We start from the raw sequence: 9,787 nt of genomic DNA, 5'->3' as shown, positions 1-9,787 counted from the left end.
ACAACAGTGGCCTCATTAAGCTCAAACCCCCTTTCCCTTACCACCGATCTCTTATGAATCTTTTTAAATAAATTAGCTGCGTCCTTATTGACAAATAAATTCGTGTCATAATCAGCTGGAGCAGGTGGAGTTGGTGGTGGTTGAGTGCGGGATGAGGAGGCTTTCTTTGAGGAGGTGCCTCTAGGGGGATTTCTCTTAGGACCCATAGTGTCTTTCAAAATAAACTAAACCCCCAAATAGGTTTTCCAGAACTTGAGTATAATTTCCTTTTGGTGTCACCCCCCCCCAAAACTTACTGATTAACACAATCAACATCCCAAACACTAATTCCCAAATAAACAATTTACAAACCCCTTAAACGTCTCACAAGAAAAGCATAGAGCAATCCACAATACCACAATGCAAACTATTCTCCAATCAAAAGCACTAGAGTAGGAGACACTTACTTGAATGGCACAAAAGTTCTTCTTTTGGTCTCCTTGGCTGGTGGAAGTCTCAAGAATTAGAGAGAAAAAGAAGTTTGGGTGTGATGTAGATTGTGAAAATGAGAGTGAATGAGAATATGGCTGATTTAGGGCTTTTTATCCCAAATTTCGGACTCGGGCCGCGGCATTACTTTGACCATGCTGCGGTCCGCATAAAATTTCCTGGGTATAATGCCGCGGCCCTCTGATACCTATGCCGCGACCCGCCTCGATATTCTGGGAAAATTGGGGTTCAATGCCGCGGCCCTCCTCAGCCATGCCGCGGCCTGCCCCTATACTTCAAGAAACCGTGGGCCTCTGGAACCCCCAATGCCGCGGCATCATATGTCTATGCCGCGACCCTTAAGGATTTTCTATTTTTTTTATTTATTTATTTTTTTTGATTTTTCACGTTTTTCACGATTCTAAAAGTCCAAAAATAAACCAAATATCCATTGTTTACAAATACAAAAGTAAAATAAATAACAAGTAAAACATAGGGTGCCTCCTACAAGCGCTGTCGTTAACGTCATTTAGCCGGACGATGAACCCCTCTTCAGAGAGGCTTCAAAAGGAGTATAGACTTCGCTTGATCAAAACTACCACCCAAGTAGGGCTTCAATCTCTAACCATTGACTTTAAAGGAATCACCTGAGTTGCCCCGAACTTCTACAGAACCATATGGAAAAACTTGAACAACAGTGAACAGCCCTGACCATCTCGATTTCAATTTGCCAGGAAACAGTCGCAGTCTTGAATTGAAAAGAAGTACCTGCTGCCCTGGTTGGAACTCTTTTCTGATTAAGTTCTTGTCATGCCAAGCCTTTGTTCTTTCTTTATAAATCTTGGCATTCTCATAAGCCTCATTTCTGAACTCGTCAAGTTCATTCAGTTGCAACAGCCTTCGTTCACTAGCGGCACTCCAATCAAAATTCAACTTTTTCATAGCCCAGAATGCCCTATGTTCCAATTCAACTGGTAGATGACATGCTTTACCAAACACCAACCTGTAAGGAGACATGCCTATTGGTGTTTTGAATGCAGTTCTGTAAGCCCAAATCGCATCATCTAACTTTTTCGACCAATTTTTTCTTGAACTGTCAACGGTCTTCTCAAGGATGCTTTTGATTTCTCTGTTTGAAACTTCAGCTTGCCCATTTGATTGAGGATGGTAAGGCAAAGCTTTTCGGTGATAAACTCCATAACGAGCCAGCAATGCATCCAGTTGCTTATTCACAAAGTGTTTCCCTTCATCACTAATCAGAGCTCGGGGAGTGCCAAATCTAGTAAAAATATGTTTATGCAGAAAATTAAGCACAGTTTTACCGTCATTGGCTCTAGTTGCTGCAACCTCCACCCATTTGGATACATAATCCACTGCCAATAGAATATATTCATTGTTGTAAGACGGTGGAAAAGGCCCCATGAAATCGATGCCCCATACATCAATCAGTTCCACTTCAAGAATCCCCTGTAAAGGCATTTCATTTCTCCTCGAGATATTACCAGTTCGCTGACACCTATCACAGGCTTTGACAAAAACATTGGCATCCTTGAATAATGAAGGCCAATAGAAACCACTTTGTAATACCTTGGCCGCTGTTCTTGATGCTCCAAAGCGCCCTCCGCATTGTTGAGTATGACAGTGATTAAGAATGGATTGCATCTCTTCTTCAGGAACACACCTTCTGATAATCTGATCAACACAGTGCCAATAGAGAATAGGTTCCTCCCAATAGTAGTGTTTCACCTCTGAAAAGAATTTCTTTAATTGCTGCTTTGACATTTCAGAAGGCACAATCTTGGCAACTAAAAAGTTCACTGTGTCTGCAAACCAAGGGACAGCTAAAGTCTCACTTACCCTAAGCAACTGCTCATCAGGAAAGTGATCATTGATTTGCATTGCTTTCTTATTTTCAGTCTCCTCCACCTCAAGTCTAGAGAGATGATCAGCTACCACATTCTCGCTGCCCTTCTTGTCATGAATCTCCATGTCAAATTCTTGAAGCAACAGAATCCATCTAATCAGGTGGGGCTTGGCATCTTTCTTTGACATCAAGTATTTAATGGCAGAGTGATCAGTGTAGACAATCACTTTGTTACCAATCAGATATGGTCTGAATTTATCACAAGCAAACACAATAGCTAGCAACTCTTTTTCTGTAGTAGCATAATTCAGCTGAGCATCAATTAGTGTCCGACTAGCATAGTAAATAGACCTAAATACCTTGTCAATCCGCTGTCCCAAAACTGCCCCCACCGCATAGTCACTGGCATCACACATCAACTCAAAAGGTAATTCCCAATTCGGAGCTATCACTATTGGAGCAGAAATAAGCTTTTCTTTCAAGAAATTAAAAGCCCTCAAACATTCATCATTAAAATCAAAGACAACTCCGTTCATAAGTAGATTTGAGAGAGGCTTGGACACCTTAGAGAAATCTTTTATGAATCTTCGATAGAACCCAGCGTGACCAAGAAAACTTCGAACACCTTTGACTGAAACTGGAGGAGGAAGCTTTTCAATGGTAGAAATTTTTGCTCTATCTACCTCAATTCCCTCACTTGAAATTTTATGGCCAAGAACTATCCCCTCTTTCACCATAAAATGACATTTCTCCCAATTCAACACCAGATTAGCCATCTCACAACGACGCAGCACGTTCTCCAAATTACCCAAATAGAGGTCGAATGATGAGCCAAAAACAGAGAAATCATCCATGAATATCTCAATACACCGGTCTACCATGTCTGAAAATATGGCCATCATGCACCTTTGAAATGTTGCAGGGGCATTGCACAGTCCAAATGGCATTCTCCTGAAAGCAAATGTGCCATAAGGACATGTAAATGCTGTTTTCTCTTGATCCTCTGGTGCAATAGCGATCTGATGATACCCTGAATACCCATCCAAGAAACAGTAGTAGCTATGGCCTGCCAATCTGTCAAGCATCTGATCAAGGAAAGGCAAAGGAAAATGATCCTTCCTTGTTGCCTTATTGAGCTTGCGGTAGTCTATACAAATCCGCCACCCCGTTACAGTTCTTGTTGGAATGAGTTCATTGTTCTCATTTTTCACTACAGTCATTCCACCCTTTTTAGGTACCACTTGCACAGGGCTCACCCATGCACTATCAGAAATTGGGTAGATCACCCCAACATCCAACCATTTAAGAATTTGCTCAAGTACTACTTCCTTCATGGCTGGATTGAGTCTTCTCTGGGCCTCTATGGATGGCTTGCTATTCTCCTCCAATAAGATTTTATGCATCACTGTCGCTGGGCTTATTCCTCTAATATCTGCCAAGGTCCACCCAATGGCCAATTTATGCTCCCTTAAAACCCTCAACAGTTTCTCCAATTCTATCTTTGACAGGTCAGCTGACACAATGACAGGTAAGGTTTCATTCTCTCCCAAATAAGCATATTGCAAGTGATCTGGGAGGACCTTTAATTCCAACGGTGGTGGCTGCTGAATGGAGGTTAGCGGTTTATCAGTCGCATCTGCTAATTCTTGGAATTTTTTCCAATATGGTAAGAAAGAGTTGATCCAGTTTACACATTCTCTGATCTCAGCAGCATCATCATCATCGCCCTCATCACCCAATAATACTGCCGCTAAGGCATCACTGCTCATCCTTCTATTAGATACTGCCTTTTCTATCACATCCACACTAAAGCAACTGTCACTAGCCACTGGATACTTCATAGACTTGAAGACATTAAAGACCACCTCATCTCCTTGAACTCTAAGCTTAAGGTCTCCTTTGTGAACATCAATAAGAGCTTGGCCTGTGGCTAGAAATGGCCTACCAAGAATAATTGGGACATCTGTGTCCTCCTCCATGTCCAGAACAATAAAGTCAGCGGGAAATATGAACTTATCCGCCTTCACAAGAACATCCTCAATAATACCTCGTGGATGTGTTAACGATCGGTCTGCGAGCTATAAAGTGACAGTTGTTGGTTTTGCCTCCCCCAAACCAAGTCTTTTAAACACAGATAAGGGCATCAGATTGATACTTGCCCCCAGATCACATAAGGCGTGCTTACATTCAAACTTGCCAATGGTGCAAGGTATGGTGAAACTCCCCGGATCTCTCAGCTTTTGGGGTAACTTCCTTTGTAAAATCGCGCTGCACTCTTCAGTGAGTGCTACAGTCTCATAGTCCTCCATCCTTCTTTTCTTTGACAGAATCTCCTTCATGAATTTAACATAACTGGGCATCTACTCCAAGGCCTCAGCAAAAGGAATGTTTATGTGCAGCTTTTTAAACACCTCAAGAAACTTAGAAAACTGTTTATCAAGTGTAGTCTTTCTGAGCCTCTTAGGGTATGGAACTCTAACTGGCTGCTCAATAACAACTGGCGGACTCTGTTCTGACTGCTGATGGTCTTCAGTAACCCTTTCTGAATCAGACTGTTCACTCATCTCTTTATTCTGAACCACTGCCTGTGGAGGTCTAGGCTGCTCAGTTTGCTTCCCACTCCTCATAGTAATTGCCTGAACTTGCTCCTTGGGGTTGACTTCAGTATTACTAGGCAAGTTTCCCTGGGGTCTGTTATTGAGCATATTGGCCAACTGCCCAACCTGTGTCTCAAGGTTTCGAATAGAGGATCTGGTCTCAGTCATAAATTGAGTCTGAGTATTAGTAAGAGTCAACAAGGCAGCTTGCAGTTCATTAGGCCTCTCAGGTTGAAGCATTGATTGTTGAGGCCTAGGCTGTTGTGATGACGAAGCTTGATTCATAGGTGGCTGAGGCATGTTATTCTGAAATTGGCCCTGAAACTGAGGTTGTTGGCCTTGATTATTCTTCCACGAAAAATTGGGATGATTTCGCCACCCAGGATTGTAGTTGTTGGAGAATGGATTATTGAGTTGCCTTTGAAAGTTTCCCACCGCTTGAACTTGGACATGATCCATTGGGGTGTTATTATTCATACAAATAGGGCACTGATCGATAGAATGAGCACCACCACACATTTCACACCTCACTGCCATCTGAACCGCATTAGTAGATACACTGCTCTGTTGTAACTGCTTTGTCAGAGAGGCTACTTGCGCTGTTAGAGCAGTGATTGCATCCAGCTCATGCACCCCAGCTACCTTTCTAACTCCTGATGATCTTTCCTCAGACCACTGATGGTTGTTTGTGGCCATGTCTTCTAGCAGCTCATATGCACCAGTTGCACTCTTACTCATAAACGTACCACCCGCTGCAGCATCAATAATGGTTTTGGTTGTAGGAGATAAACCATTGTAGAAATTCTGTACTAGCATCCACTGTTCAATGCCATGATGAGGAAATCTTCTCAGGAGTTCCTTAAACTGTTCCCAAGCTTCATACAATGACTCTCCGTCATTCTGGCAAAAGTTATTTATCTCTCCCCTCAATTTAGCAGCTTTGGACGGAGGGAAGAATTTGGACAAAAATTTCTGAGCTAGATCTTGCCAGGTGACAATAGAGTTTGGCTGCAGAGAGTTCAGCCAAATTTTAGCTCTGCCCCTTAGAGAAAATGGGAAAAGCCTGAGCTTGATTGCGTCATCACTCACCCCATTATATCTGAAGGTTCCACACAACTCCAGAAAATTGGACAAATGGGTGTGAGGATCTTCAGAGGGCAACCCATTGAATTGCACAGAAGATTGCACCATTTGTAGAATAGCGGGCTTTATTTCAAAGTTGTTGGCCTCTACAGTTGGTGGGCGTATACTATTTTGTACTCCCGTCAGAGTGGGTAGCACATAATCTCTCAGGCTCCTCTTAGCATTGGTCTGAGCCTGAACCCCTTGTACAACTCCAGGAGTTTGAACATTCCTGCCATCCCCTTCATTCTGTGCCATCTTCACAGATTTCTGGGCCTCTCTCTTGTTCTTTCTGATTTGATTGCAAGACTTTTCAATCTCAGGATTCAGAGGAACAAGTGTGTCCTTTCCTTTTCTGCCACGCATATACCAAAATTCACCTGAGATAGACAAATTAAGCAACTAAACAGATTAGAAACAAGAGAAATTAAAATCAAATTAGAATAAAAACTAATTAGACTGATATTGATAATTATTTTCAGTCCCCGGCAATGGCGCCAAAAACTTGTTGCGATAATTTTGCTATGCAAGTGCACACAGTCGCAAATTCGTAATAAAATGGTAAAACCAAGTATCGTCCTCAAAGACTGATTTATCAATTACCAGTCAATTAATTTCTTGTTCTATTTGATGAATTGAAATTCTTGATTTTTGTAAAATACAGCAAAAGAAACTATAAAGTGCAGAAATAATAATCGAAAATTAAATTGAATAATAACTAATAGTAAAACTTTTGATTTAATCACTGAAGAGACAATTATGATATTCAATCTCATCAACTATCCTCCCTATTATTCCCTAATGCAAAGTGTGAATTCTTCTTATTTTTACCTAATTCAATTAACAGAGTGAAACAACAGCCTATAATCATACTATGAATTATAAACTCAATCTAGGTGACAATTTCCTATATTTCTATGGTAAATTGAACCACAAAGGTTGCATTAATCTCGACAACTTAATAACAGTTACACAATTAATTCAGATACTTTCGTTCTAAATTAAAATTATGTCCAATATAACCACAACAGAATTAAATCTCACTTCTCAGATTTTGACTTAAAAACATATATATCTGACTAAAGATGGCCAATCAATAATCAATCTATAAGAACAGGTCATATGGAATTGAAGAAGATTGAAGAAGAAGAAAATTAAAATTGCATTAGTTCATAATAGAGATTCAAGTGATTCAATTGAACATCCTAAACAGAAAATTAGTTCATAGTCATAGTGCTAATCACAGCAAAAATTAAAGAAAACATCAGGAAGAGAAGAAAAACATGTAAAAATACTCTAAGCTTCAGCCTCCAAAACCAGAACTTCTCCCTCGTCCGTACGTCCCTTTTCTTCTCCTTTTCGTCATTTAAAACCTAGGATTTCAAATTTTAAAGAGGCGGACCGCGGCTCTACATACACTATGCCGCTGCCCATGTTCAAATTCCTGGGCGAAAAGCCCTTTCCATGCCGCGACCCTCTGAAGCCATGCCGCGGCCCGCATTGACGAGTTCTGGGCAAAATGCCCATCTATGCCGCGGCTCTCTATAGCCATGCCGCGGCCCGAGGACTTCCTTAAAAAACAATGCTTCTGTTTCCCCCCTAGCCGCGGCTCCACTTTGCTCATGCCGTGGCTCTTAAGGGATTTCTCAATTCTTCAAGTTTTCATCCCAAAATTTCACCAACACTTCCAAATTGTGTTGAGAACCATTCTTTATCAAAATATGATGAAAAACTTGGTTATTTCTTCCCTTTCTTTGGCATTTTCTTCCACATGCTCAATTCTTCCTGATATTCACAAAGACAAACAAACAAAGCATAAACCCGCACTAAATGAAGGAAAAACGAAATAAAAGACTACTAAAAACATCACCAAAACATAACAAAAACTAGACTCAACAGATTCACGTATTAAGGTAATAAAGGAAAATATAATTAATGCAATTATTACAAGATTGCGTATCCAAAAGGAAGTAAATGAAAGCATGCGACCATATTGGTCGCACCTAAATGTGAGACTTGACGAATTAATGATTCTCTAGTCGATCGTCGAACATGATTCATTTTAAGTAAAACCTCCACGTGACAGCCACGTGTCAACCAACCATGTCATTGAGAGCTATTTTTTGGGTAAACAACATTAAAGATCTTGTGATCTGATAGGGATGGAGAATAATTGGATATGTAGTTCCAAGATCATTTAACTGAACTTGAGATTTTATCACAACTTACTGCCCCAGGTACTCCGCAACAAAATGGTGTAGCAGAACGCCGGAACAGAACTTTATTGGAAATGGTTAGATGCATGCTTAGTTACTCAAATCTACCAACTTCGTTCTGGGGACATGCAATTGAAATCGCAAATGACATTCTCAATGTCGTTACGTCTAAATGAATCCCCAAAACACCTTTAGAACGCTGGAATGGTCGTGAACCTAATTTACGCCATTATAGAATCTGGGGGTGTCCCGCCCACGTCCTCAGGAAAAAGGAAGGAAAGCTAGAACTGCAAACTGAAGTTTGCATGTATGTTGGCTATTCTAAAGGTACTTGAGGTGGAATTTTCTATAGTCATTCAGAAAAGAAAGTGTTTACTTCTACGAATGCTATTTTACTAGAAAATGACTATGTCCAAAATTTCAAACCACGCAGCAAAGTAGTTTTAGAGGAGATGGTTAAAGAATTGACTCCAACCAATGTTCCACATCATCAACGCATGTTGATGATGAAATTCCCACTCTTCATGTCCAACCGACGCAAGTCGATTTAAATGAAGAAAGTACCACTGTTCCTGAGTAAATAGTCACTGAGCCTCGTCGTAGTAGGAGGGTTTCTAAGAACCCAGTTTGCTATGGTTTGGATGGTGAAACCAATATGGTTGTTGGTGACACTAGTGATGATGATCTGTTGTCTTTCAAACAGGCAATGGCTACCCATGAAAAGGAACTATGGCTTGAAGCCATGAAACAGGAAATGGAGTCCATGTACTCAAATTCCATCTGGGATCTTGTGGAAGCACCTAGTGACCTTAAGGCCATTGGGTGCAAGTGGATCTAGAAGAAGAAATGAGGTGTTGATGGAAATATTGAGACTTATAAAGCTCGATTAGTGGTAAAGGGTTATACCCAAAGAGAAGGAGTGGACTATGAGGAAACTTTTAGTCCGGTAGCCATGCTCAAATCCATTCACATCCTCTTATCCATAGCAACCACTCTCGACTATGAGATCTGGAAAATGGACGTCGAGACAGCTTTTCTTAATGGAAAGCTTGACGTAGTCATTTATATGGATCAGCCAGAAGGATTTAAAGTAGCTTGATAAGAAATAAAAGTTTGCAAGTTTAATAGGTCCATTTATGGACTTAAGCAAGCTTCTCGTTCCTAGAATCTTAGGTTTGATGAAATAATCAAAACCTATGGCTTTGAAAAAAATATTGATGAGCCCTGTGTTTACCAACTGAAGGAAAATCAAATAGTGGTATTCCTGGTTCTTTATGTAGACGATATCTTACTCATTGGAAACAATTTTAAGAAATTATCAGATGTGAAGAATTGGCTAAGCACTCAATTCCAAATGAAGGATTTGGGTGAAGCGAGTTATGTTTTAGGTATCCAGATCATTAGGGATAGAAAGAACAAACTCTTAGCTCTATCTCAAGCAGCTTACATAGATAAAGTTCTTGAATGTATCTCAATGACAAATTCCAAGAAAGGATGTTTACCGTCCTGCCATGGAATTC

The 9,787-nt window shown here is 40.6% G+C and overlaps 1 non-coding gene across 1 annotated transcript; it reads left to right on the top strand.

Moving 5' to 3' along the window:
• Nucleotides 1–5,755: 5,755 nt before the first annotated feature.
• LOC133787586 (small nucleolar RNA R71) lies at nucleotides 5,756–5,862 on the top strand. Its single transcript, XR_009872598.1, has one exon. It is a non-coding gene; the product is annotated as a small nucleolar RNA R71 (small nucleolar RNA).
• Nucleotides 5,863–9,787: the final 3,925 nt, after the last annotated feature.

Source organism: Humulus lupulus, chromosome 6 (genome assembly GCF_963169125.1).
Source record: "Humulus lupulus chromosome 6, drHumLupu1.1, whole genome shotgun sequence".
Taxonomy (NCBI): domain Eukaryota; kingdom Viridiplantae; phylum Streptophyta; class Magnoliopsida; order Rosales; family Cannabaceae; genus Humulus; species Humulus lupulus.
The sequence above is the reverse complement of the archived record's forward strand: the minus strand, read 5'-3'. Positions and strand labels throughout refer to the sequence as shown.